Source organism: Protopterus annectens, chromosome 1.part0 (assembly GCF_019279795.1).
Source record: "Protopterus annectens isolate FY-2018-M chromosome 1.part0, PAN1.0, whole genome shotgun sequence".
Taxonomy (NCBI): Eukaryota; Metazoa; Chordata; order Ceratodontiformes; family Protopteridae; genus Protopterus; species Protopterus annectens.
Window position 1 is genome coordinate 1,421,167,396 of NC_056725.1, and position 12,216 is coordinate 1,421,179,611.

At 44.7% G+C, this 12,216-nt stretch overlaps 1 protein-coding gene across 1 annotated transcript in view; it reads right to left on the minus strand.

Annotated features, from left to right (window-relative positions):
- Nucleotides 1-12,216, minus strand: part of SNX14 (sorting nexin 14) — a 1,453,711-nt gene that overhangs the window by 303,595 nt on the left and 1,137,900 nt on the right. The gene's annotated exons all lie outside the window — the stretch shown is intronic.

Genomic DNA, 12,216 nt, shown 5'->3' on the forward strand with positions numbered 1-12,216 from the left:
TTTTTCCTAGCAAAATTCACAAACAGCACACGTATGCACACGCACACAAAGAATGACTTACTCAGAAAGAGCACATGAGCACAAAGACTTAAAAGCACTGGAACTCTGTAGCAGCCAAATCTGCATGCAGCACCTATTGAAACAGACATAGTTATATGCATGTGATGCATACTCATATACATGTATATATCTATATATGCGTGCGCACGCACACATACACATACATGTGTATATATGCATACATGTTGTAACAAAAGGAGTTACTGCCAGCCCAGTTAGCTGGAATTTTGTAAATAATTATATGTCATTTGTGAATATTAGCAAAATTTATATAGAACTGTAAGAAAAGGGAGATACTGCCAGCACAGCTGTCTGGAATTTTGTAAATGGTTGTGTGTCATTTGTGAATATCAACATGATTTATATGCTTGTGTTACAGATGTATTAGAACTGTATGTCATATTGTACAGATGTGTGCTGAACTTTTAGTTATGTACTCACCATAACTTCAGATGTTTGGGATCCATCTCGCCTACATTCTGAATGATGGGTTCGGAGCCGATCCCTCGGCTCCGACTCGGCACGCTTATGCCAAAGAGCGAAGTCTCTTACTGGCTGAGCTTACCATATCCCAGGATGCACCACTACCAGTCCCCCAGATCTAGTTTGTCCGCATACATGCACACATGCATACCCTGCTTATATAACATCGTCAGAAGAAACAAGATAAAACAGTAGAACTCAAAACCGTTCAATCTCTTCTGATCTCCAAGGCAGGGGGAAGGAGGGTGGGTATTAGGAATGTAGGCGAGATGGATCCCAAACATCTGAAGTTATGGTGAGTACATAACTAAAAGATGTTATGTGATCCTATCTCGCCTACATTCTGAATGATGGGACAGCGTCCCTAGCACCTGAATCCTGGGTGGCTCACTGGAAAACACTCCTGAGTACCGTGGAACCAAATGAAGCTCGTCCTCTAGATGCCACATCCAATTTGTAGTGGGAAATGAAAGTGTGCGGATTGGACCAAGTAGCCGCAGCACAGACTTCGATATAGCGAGCTTGGAATGAAAAGCTATAGAAGTAGCCATAGCTCTGGTAGAATGAGCCTTGATAGATGTTGTAAGTTGCTTATTCGAAGAAGAATAAGCCTGAGTTATGCAATCTCTGATCCATTTTGAGATAGTAGCCTTTGTGATGGTTTGGCCCAGTTTATTATCTGAGAAGGACACAAACAACTGGTCTGACTTACGAAGTTGCTGAGTCCTGTCTAAATAGAAGCGTAATTGCCTGTGAACATCCAATTTATGAAGAGTGTATTCTGCTTCATTGGAGAATTTTGGGAAGAAAACCAGTAGCTCTAGAGATTGTTGGAGGCAGAAACTAGAACAGACCTTTGGGACAAAGGATGGATTAGGCCTAAGTGATACTCTATCCTTGTGGAAAATCAAGTACGGTGGCTTAATAGACAGGGCTTGAAGCTCTGAAACTCTTCTTGCGAAGTAATTGCAACTAAGAAGGCAGTTTTCCAAGACAGATATTTTAACTCGCATGTAGCAGCCGGTTCAAAAGGGGGAGATGTTAATGCGCGAAGCACCAAATCAAGATCCCACGGAGGTGCAGGATGAAAAATTGGTGGTCTTAATAGGCTCGCACCTTTAATGAAAGTTTTGCATAGTCTGCTGCTCATCAAAGGAGGATCCATGGATTCGTGGAATTTAGAGATAGCCGCTAGTTGGACTTTAATAGTTGAGACAGAAGATCCCTGATTAAACAGGGATGTTAAAATTTCAAGACCTCTGGGACAGGAGCAGTGATAGGGTCTAAGCCCTTGAGTTGAGCCCAGATAGCAAACCTCTTCCACTTACTAAGGTACAATTTGTTAGTGGTGGGTTTGTGGGCGAAGATAAAATGTGAACAACTTCCGGGTCTAGTGTGTGCCTTCTAACTAAAGTCGGAAGTGGAGGAGCCAAGCTGTCAATTTCAAAGATTGAAGGGACTGATGTCAAGTCCCGACTGATGGATTAGCAAGTCCGGAATCAGGTCTAAAGTCCACGGATCGTCCACTGCATGCTTCTTCAGGTAGGAAACCATACCTGACGAGGCCAGTACGGGCAATCAGTATCATTGAAGACCTCAGTTGAGAGGCTTTTTGAATAACTCTGGGAAGAAGCGGAATTGGAGGAAAGGCATAAAGTAGCCCTGTTGGCCAAGGTTGTGCTAGAGCATCCATGGCTGGTACTCCCTGATGTGGGATCAAGGAGAAGAACCTTTGGCACTTGGTGTTTAATGGAGTTGCAAATAGGTCGCAGCACGCCGTCCCCCATCTCCTGAAAACCTGAGCTGCTACTGTGTGGTTTAGAGACCACTCGTGAGGAGAGAGAATTGTCCTGCTCAATTTGTCTGCCAATATATTTGACTTTCCCGGGATGTGGGTCGCTACCAAGAAGCGGTTGGTAGCTACAGCCCATTCCCACACTCTCATGGCCTCTCTGCAAAGGGGGTATGATCTGGTCCCTCCTTGTTTGTTCAGATACCAAACCACCGACATGTTGTCTGTGTGGATGGCGATGATGCCCTGAGGAAGAAACTTGTGTAAGGCTTGTAGGGATAGAAGTACAGCCCTCATCTCCAACACATTGATGTGGAGAAGAGCTTCGTCTGGAAGCCAGGAGCCCTGAACTAGCCTGCCCAGACAATGCCCCCCCCACCCTATCTGGGAGGCATCTGTCGTCAGGGTAACCACTGGAGAGGGAAGAACAAAGGGTTTCCTTGATCCAAATTGGATGTCTGAAGCCACCAGCGAAGGTCCCTTTTGCATATATCCGTAATCATGATGTGATGATTGAGGGGAAGATCCTGAAAGGACCATTGCGTTGACAATAGCCACTGAAGAATCCTCATGTGCAATCTTGCCAGAGGGACTAAAAGAACCGTAGCAGACATTGAGCCTAGAACTTGTAGAACCATCCTGGCTGGGGCTTTGGATCTCGAGATCAGAGCTTGAACTTGGCCCTGTAAAGTTTGGATCCTTTCGGCAGGAAGAAAGACACGCATCAATCTTGAGTCTATCTCTGCTCCTATGAACTTTATGCGTTGAGAGGGCAGCAAGACAGACTTTGACCAATTGAATGTAATCCCCAGGGTAACACCCAGGGAGATAGTGGCTTTGAGGTTGTCCATTAGTAGATGCCTGGTGGTGGCAGTCAGGAGCCAGTCGTCCAGATAGGGAAACACTTGGAATCCAAGACTTCTCAGGTGAGCCGTCACTACTGCCAAACACTTGGTGAACACCCTGGGGGCTGTGGTGAGACCAAAGGGCAGAGCGCAAAATTGGTAATGACTGACTCCCAGGCTGAAGCGCAGATACCTTCTGGACGCCTGATATATCGGTATGTGATAATAGGCGTCCTTGAGGTCTATGGAGCACATCCAAACATCCTTCTCCAACAATGGGAGAATGGATTGTAACGTGACCATTCGTAATTTGGATTTCGTGACGGATTGGTTCAGTCTGCTGAGATCCAATATTGGTCTCAGGTCCCCTGTCTTTTGGCACTAAAAGAACCTGGAGTAATTTCCTGATCCGATCTGGTCTGTGGGGACGGTTGGATGACTCCTTTTTCTAGCAGCTTTAAAGCTTCTGCGGCTGCCATTTCCCTTTGACTGGGTGGTGGGTCCGGGATTCTTTTGGACGGTGGGGGCGAGAATGTGAATGGGATGGTGTAACCTCCGGCAATGATCCGAAGCACCCATCTGTCCTGAGTGATTGACTCCCAGGCTTTTAGGTGCTTGGCAAAGCGACACCCGACTGGCTCCGGAGCAGCACAGCCGGGCAATCCCTCATGACGTGTGGGAGGCTGAAGAGCCACGAAAGGACTCGCGGTCTCCAGAATTGCGGGGCCCTCTGCCGCCTCTGGGACGGCGTCTCCCTGAAAAATTTCCCCGTCCTCTGCCTCTGGAAGGGATTCTTCCTGCTGTTGGGAGAAAAACTTACGGATTTGCGGAACCACATTTTCCCCTCCTTTAGCCTTGGGGTAAGGCCGAAGGGAGTGGAATAACGGGCACCTACGGCAGATAAAGTTTTTCCCTCTTGCTCACAGCGGGTAAGGGTGTCTTTAACCTTGGGTCCAAACAAGGAGGACCCATCAAAGGGAGCGTCGGCGAAGGAAGACTTGAAGGCCTCCGAAACTGACACAAGCGGAGCCAGGCTTGTCTCCGTGAGCCACGCCTGTGCCTGCCGCTCTACCCGCCTTCGGCCGCATAGGAAATGAGCCTCATGGACGAGTTAGAAATTGACGTAAGGATAGCCAACTGAGAGCTAACCGACTGGGCTAGCTGCTCAGGTAGGTTACCCGAGAGGGAATCTGACAACTCCTTGACCAGATCCCTCTGAAGCCTGGTAAAATGTGCCAAATAATTCAGAGACCTTAAAGTAAAGGCCGCTGAAGTCAGGGTGCGCTTCCGCACTGTCCATACTCCTAGACTCCTTATTAGGAGGATGGATGGACGTTGAAGCCTCTGCCACGTCCTGTTGTGTAGCAGATGCCACCACCATGGCATCTACAGCCACGCCTTTAGTGAGGAACTCCTTCTCGGGAGGAGAAAAAATTTATTTGGACGAGAAGGGACTGGTTCCACGGTATCTGGATGTTCCCACCCTTCGACAAACTAAATCCAGAAGCTCGTCGAAGGGCGGAGACACCCAGGAGGCGGAGGGCTGAGCCCCAAAGGCCTTGAGGAGCACTGACTCGTCAGTAGAGGGGGGTTTGGATATCCAGCCGCCTCGTTGTTTGAGGATCTCTAAGATGTCTGCAAAGGAGACATCATCCGAGGACGACTGGGACCCCTCTGCATCATCCAGATCAGTGTCCGGTAATAGACTCGGGGGAGTCCACGTGCTTCCTCTTGCACGATCTCTTCCTTGGGGGTTCCTCCGAAGACAGCTCAGAGGAACCCTCAGGAGGAGGGGAACCCCCACTGGGGTAACCTCAGGCCCCGGGGCTCCGCTGACTACGGACAGGGGAACTGCCAAAGACCCAGTCTCCACGCCTAGGGAAGGTGCCGGTAAAGCCGGGGAGATGGCCGAAGAGGACTTGGCCAAGGCACTCCTCATGGCTCTGAAAGCCGGACCTCCAGAATCCTGGGAGTGTCCGGTCCCCGGAGCCGTGATAGTCGACGGAAGACCCGCAGCCGAAGCACCGAGGGGGAGGCTCGGAACCGAAAGCATAGGTCCCGAAACATCACCCCCGGGTCCAGCCGAAGACGTCCGCGTACCAAACTCGGACCCGAAGGCCCGGGTTGGAGTAAGGGTCGGAGCCGACCCTGAGATCTCCATCGGCTCCAACAGCACCTGCTCCGACAGAGCCGAAGCAGTCGGAGGAGGAATGGCAATGGGGTGGGCCCAGGTCATCGGCTCCGAAGCCAACTGGGTCGGAACCGAAACAAATTTTTGGAAGACTGGGGACTGGAACAGTCTTTGGAGCACCCTGTCTATATCAGAATCTGACATCCTCGAAGACCGAGAGGAAACAGAACGGGTCCAAGAAGGCCTCTCCAACGGCCCCAAAGGACTAGGGGACCGGCTCCGAGGCGACTCGATGAGTATCGGCGCCGAGGGAATACACACACCAGTTTCCATCGGTGCCGAGGTGGACTTCGGCGCCGAGGAGGAAGTGTCTGAGCGGGCAACCTTTGTCGGCTCCGAGGGCAGTGGAGCCGACGAAGATGACCCGCCTCTCGATGACCCAGCTATCGGCTCCGAAGGCACAGGAGTCGATACTGGTGGCATCGAGGCAGACGTTCGACCTCGGCTCCAAGTCCTTGGAGCCGAAGGAGAGGCCTGCCTTTGTTTCTTAGCGATCGGATCCGACGGACTGGTCGGAGCCGACGCCCTTTTCGGAGAAGGAGAGGATGCCAAAGCTTCTTCGAAAGAAGGTTTAATTAATCCCTTAAGAATTAATTTATTTTTCCTCTCCTGGAGGACCCTTGAGGGAAAAGCGTGACATACACTACATGATTCCTGTAAATGCTTTGCCCCTAAGCAATACACACATAGCGAGTGATCATCCGTGATGGACATTTTGAAGCTACATTTTACACATTTCTTGAAGCCCGAAGGCCTGGGATTCTGAGACATTATAGAAATTTTCAAAAGTAACTGAAAGAACACTGGTAATACACCTAGAGTAGGCTTACAGTTATCACTCGCAATACTCTGAGTTAGTCAAACACAGCACAAACTCTGTAATATAATAATTTCTCTCCGTAGTTCTTATTTAAGAAGAGAAATGTAAATGATTCAAAACAGAACCGAAGTCACCTACAAACAAAAAGACCGGAAAGGCCTTTCCTGACAAGAGGTACTCCTAGTCACTCACAACACAAGAATTCACCAAGTGAATTTTATCCAACACACTCAAAACACAAGAGTAGCTGTTAAAACAGCTTTTTGTAGAAAAAGAAGAAAAACCTGACAGAAAAACTAGTGAAAATATCACTACTTAACTCAGCCAGCTCGAGACCACGTCTTCACTTGTTAGCGGCAAACGAGATCTGGGGGACTGGTAGTGGTGCATCCTGGGATATGGTAAGCTCAGCCAGTAAGAGACTTCGCTCTTTGGCATAAGCGTGCCGAGTCGGAGCCGAGGGATCGGCTCCGAACCCATCATTCAGAATGTAGGCGAGATAGGATCACATAACATCAGATATTTTGTAAAGTACTGAGCAGAAATATATATGCACTACTGTAACTATTTAGATGTACACATTTTAATATGGGAGGGTGAAACACAGGAGATTGACTTGCAAAACTTCAGAAGAATAGTTGAAATTAAGTTACTTTATTGTACTTTGCCTATGACCTGACAAAAACATCCACTCACCACATCTGCCTGCTCTGTAAATAAGTTAACTAAGGTACATTAATTTCTCTTAGATACAGTCAGGAATATAATGTAGTATAGCTTGGATGTTTTCTTTATTAATATGAGACTGTCCTGCAATATTGTTTTAAATATTTCCTGTGATTTTCAACTGTGATGTAACTGTGATTATTTACTGAGTATTTTCTTGTTATTTTATTTATTATTAAATATATTTAAACCTTTCAATGTGGCTGATACTTGTGAGGCATATTTAAGTTCTGAGAGTACTTGCATATATATTTGGTGACACTGTGGGCCACTCCTAATAGCCTTGCTCTTGGTAAAACTATAATTTGTATTGATAGTAACATTACACAGTAAGATTGGACACCCTTTGTTAAGGGCCTTAAAGTAGTTGATAAGGATGTGGCTGGTGGCAGTAATAACTTTATAGTCTGGGCAGATGGGGGCATAGCTAGTAAACCTGTGCCAGCCTTTCCCAGGTGTGTGTGTGTGTGTGTGTGTGTGTGTGTGTGTGTGTGTGTGTGTGTGTAACTTCAAACCTCAATGGGTGTGTGTCTGCTACTTCTGCAGGGACACAAAGCACTGGTTGGACAGAGATGTGATGGCGGTCTTGGCTTGGCCACTCAACTGAGCTCTCAACTCTACAGCTGTGCCAGTGGGAAGTCTTATTGGGGATCTGGAGAAAAAGACAGAAACCAGCCCCAAACTGACTGTGGTCTCTGTGTGCTCTTAAGGGAAACTGCACTTGATGCAGACAGCTGAATCTGAAAAAAGTGTATGTACTTGTCATCCTCCAAGTGTAAGTCCCCCACTGGTGCTAGTGGTGAGAATTGAGGCTCCTTGATTACTGGTGGGGCATCACACATGTACATACACACACACACACACACACACACACACACACACACACACACACACACACACACACACACACACACACACACACTGGTGTCAAGTCTGTAAAACATACTGAAAGCAGAGATATGAAACAGAAACAAATGTATTGAAAAGGAAAAATTAAAATAAAGCCCGCATTTTAGAGATAGTTTCAGATGAATATGGAGTATACTTACACAGTGCATTCGATACAAAAGTTGCAGTTCTTAGAAATTACTCCCTCAGCTATGTGATATACAACTCAATCCAATACAGAACTTCCATCAACAAGCTATAAAATAAAATTCACAGCTGTAGGTCTCAGCTGGGCCTTAATTCCAGTCCTGAGACAAAATCCACACCCACTCTTCCTTCAACCTACATCCCCGCTAAAGGCCCCAAATGGGCCATGCAACTCTAGTTACCAGTCCCTGCTCTACTCCTCGATGATCCTACTGACTGAGAAAACAACTTCCTGACTTTCAAATATAAATGGCAATTCATTTTCCATTAACTGCTAATATAGTAATTTTTTTAAACTACTCATAGAATTTTACAGACACAAACCATACTTCATAACAGTTAAACACACATACACTAGTTTCCATTAAAGGTATACAATATATATTGATGTGCACGTTTGTGCATGTAAGGATAAATAAATTTCCAATAGTTTATAAAATAAGTAAAGTCCTGTTGAGTTATACATTTACCATAACTGAAGATGTCTATGTTCACTGTTGCAGAAAGATATAATTTGGTACTTATGCAGCAGAAAGCTCCCAATGCCTGGCTGGACTTGCACAGCTTTTCACCCTTCCCATTCCAGGCTAGGCCCTCTGATCTTGAGATCAGTACTTCTGTGGTATAAAATGATCTGTACTGTTAGTTCCACAGGTTTGGGCCAAGACCAGAGCACAAGACATTCAGGTGGCAGATGTCATCAAGAATGGCAGCCTTACCAAAAGGGCATCCAAATCACCCAATCCAGATACTAGGTAAAACTAAGGACAATGCACCTGGTAGGTGTAATGGCTAACTAAGGAAAGGGGAGAGGGGAGTAGGTACACACCCCAATTTCAGGATGGCCACTAGAAGGGACAAAAAGGGAAGGAAGAAGGGAAATATTCAGGCAACATTGAACATATATAAACATCTATCATTTATTTTACATTTGTTACCAGGAAAGTCCGAGTGGGATAAGACCTATTTTTAGTGGAGGCCCAGGGAGAAAAGCTTTACATATAGAGAGTATACAAAACTTATACAAGAAGTTATAGAAAACTTATACAAGAAATTATACATAAAATATATAAGACATATAGTACACCAGAAATTACATTCTATGCTATTATAGCTGACATTTGTATTATACAATCATCTGATATAATTCTTATTGTAGTGTAGACATTGTAGTTTCTCAAAGTAAGCTGAGGAAAGGTTTCTAGGGGGAAACCAGACAGAAAAAGATGAGGTTAGATATTATCTAGACATTAGACAGAGCACAGATTATGAGGTGGTCAGGAAAGAAGAAAAATTAATACTATAACTATAATATAAGCCTTATAACAAAATTCATATTATAAGTTACAAACACATCTATACTGCACTCACAGTACTGGTTAACTGGAACAGTAGTGATAACATTGGTAAAGGCTCTCGAAGCTTATGGGCTAGTAGGTGGCTGGCCTCAAGAATGTGCAGTTTGCAGCAGAGCCTGTAGCAAATTCTGCAGACTCTACAGGTGATATCCAGGTTACAATGCTTGCTGTAGACAGATGATCACATAGCTGTTTACTCAGTAAGGAAAGCAGTGATGGCTACTGTGGCACTTGTATAATGAGCTCTCACATGCTCTGGTATAGAAAGTTCAACAGAAGCAAATGCAGTGAGCCAGCCATTTACAGATGGTCTGTTTAAAGACAAGCTTGCCACCCATACTCTTAGCTGTGACTATACCTGGTCTAATTTCTTTTGTCCTTTCAAGGTAAAATCCCAATTGTCTTTACGCATCTAGGGTGTGTAAGATCACTCGGTCTAATGAGTAGTAGAAAAGAACAAAGACAGGTTACTGGGCTGATTTAAAGAAACTTCTGAAACTACATTGGGCATGAAGGTGGGACTGATGCACAGTGTTGCCAATCCTCATAGAGTATGAAAAAAATGTTATTTGCATATGAGGACCTGCAGTTCTGATACATTTCTGGCAGAAGTAATGGTAGTTTTCCAGGTCAAGTATCTCAGTAGCATACAAGCAGTTGCATCAAAAGGTAGTAGAGTTAATCTCTCTAACAACTGAGGTCTCATGGTGGCGAGTTTAGTTTTCTCTCTGAGGAATTGCTTTAATAATAACAGGGAAAAAAGTGGGGATCTTAAGGGAGATAGGCAGGATGAGATTGCAAAGACATGCATCTTTACCAAGGCACAAGTCAACCCTGACAGGTAAATGATTGCCAGGACTAAACATCACGGACACTGAAGTCAACTTGGACTCCAGACACTGTCTTGACATCATAGGGAGAATTGTTTCCGTTTTGCTAATTATGATTTCCTTGAATTTTGTTTCCTTTAACACAGACAGCATATCCTTTAAGAAAAGTGCATAAAAAATGACAGCAAGATAAACCAAGCTGTCAGTATTAAGGTCTTCAGGTTGTGATGTACAAGTGACCCCTTATTTTGGGTCAAAAGGTTCATATTCAGAGGCAGCAGAATAGGCTCTTTTTTCACCATGCACTGGAATAGAGACAGAAATGGCACTCTCCTAGCCAAATGGAAGCTACTAGTAGCATTTACAGGCTGCCCTCACTGACCACCTGTAGTACTCGTAAAAGGATGAAGGACTGCAGGAAAGGGATAGAAAAACAGGCCTGTCATGTTCACTGAAAAGGAACGTGCTGCACTGGTGTGTGTTTTTTTGAGATACCCATTATATGTAATAGCTAGGAAGTTCCATTTCTGGCACATGGCACCTCTGGACCAAATACAGAGATTTAGCATTCATTCATGGTGATCTGTCTCTGTTCTGCTAAACTGGTCTGCCTGAACATTCTTGTAGAAGGGAGGCGAGGTGCCCTGAGGATCATGTCCAACAACTGGGTTAGGTTTAAACTGTAAGCTTTGGCGAGCTAAGACCTGCATGCAATCAACTGAACGCATAAGTGAAGTTAAGTGAATTTTTTTCTGCACTTTTTTCAAATACATGATTTAAATTAATTTGTTTGTGTTGCATTGAGCAATATCTAGCTGGAAGTTATGACTCTGTTTTTTCAATTAAGGCTTGTTAAAAAACCTGCATAGCCAGTGATAAGTGGGGGTAGTTTACGTCACTGTTATTCAGTTTCTGTCTTATACAAGTGGTACAGTGAATTATTTTCTGTTTAAACTGTGAGCTTTGGCCAGCTAAGACCTGCATGCAATCAAATGAACGCATAAGTGAAGTTAAGTAAATTTTTATCTGCACTTTTTTCAAATAATACACGATTTAAATTAATTTGTTTGTGTTGCATTGAGCAATATCTAGCTGGAAGTTGTGACTCTGTTTTTTCAGTAGGTCCCCACCCACCCTCCCTGTTTTTGTTTTGGTGTTAATCTTGGTGGCTTTGAAACTGCCTGCCCCTCTTGTAAATTTGCACTTGGATACTCCTCCTGGGCCCATCTCATTTGTTCACTCAAAAAAAAAAAAAAATTATCTGCTTTTACTGTATTTGTGTTTCTTCCTACTTTATTTTGCTTTTGCGTCATCTTAAAAGTACTCAATTGTATTTATTACTGCTTGGTGTAACTCATTCTAAGCCTTTTAGTTTAAGCACTTGGGCTTCAGACCAGTTGTTTTACATTAAGAAGGTTTGTGGTCTGCACTGTAGTGGCAGAACAGGTAGCTTACATCCTTCTAAGTTGGGAACTGCTGATTGAGGGCTCAGTGTCTGTTATTCTAAAAGTGTATTAATTCTGGTTTAAGCACTTGGGCTTCAGGCCTGTTATTTTACATTAAGAGTGTCCGTGGTCTGCACTCTTATGGGAGGAGAGGCTGGACTCTGCCCTTCGGAGCTGTGAATTTCTGGTTAAAGGCTTATAGTGCCTGCATATCTGAAATGCTTCTTACTGAAATTGGTACACCTTGTTTGCTGTAGCATAGACTAGATCCAGGCCTGCTGAATCTAGCTTTGCTTGTATAACTTGAGCACTAATCCAGGCATTCTTTAAAGTATTCAGTTGTATTTATTACTGCTTGGTAGTAACTTGATTAAAGTGTAGCTATCATTCTAAGTCTTTTGGATTAAGCACTTGGGCTTCAGACCAGTTGTTTTACATTAGGAAGGTTTGTGGCCTGCACTGTCGTGGCAGGACAGGTAGCTTACATCCTTCTAAGTTGGGAACTGCTGATTGAGGGCTCAGTGTCTGTTATTCTAAAAGTGTATTAGTTCTGGTTTAAGCACTTGGCTTC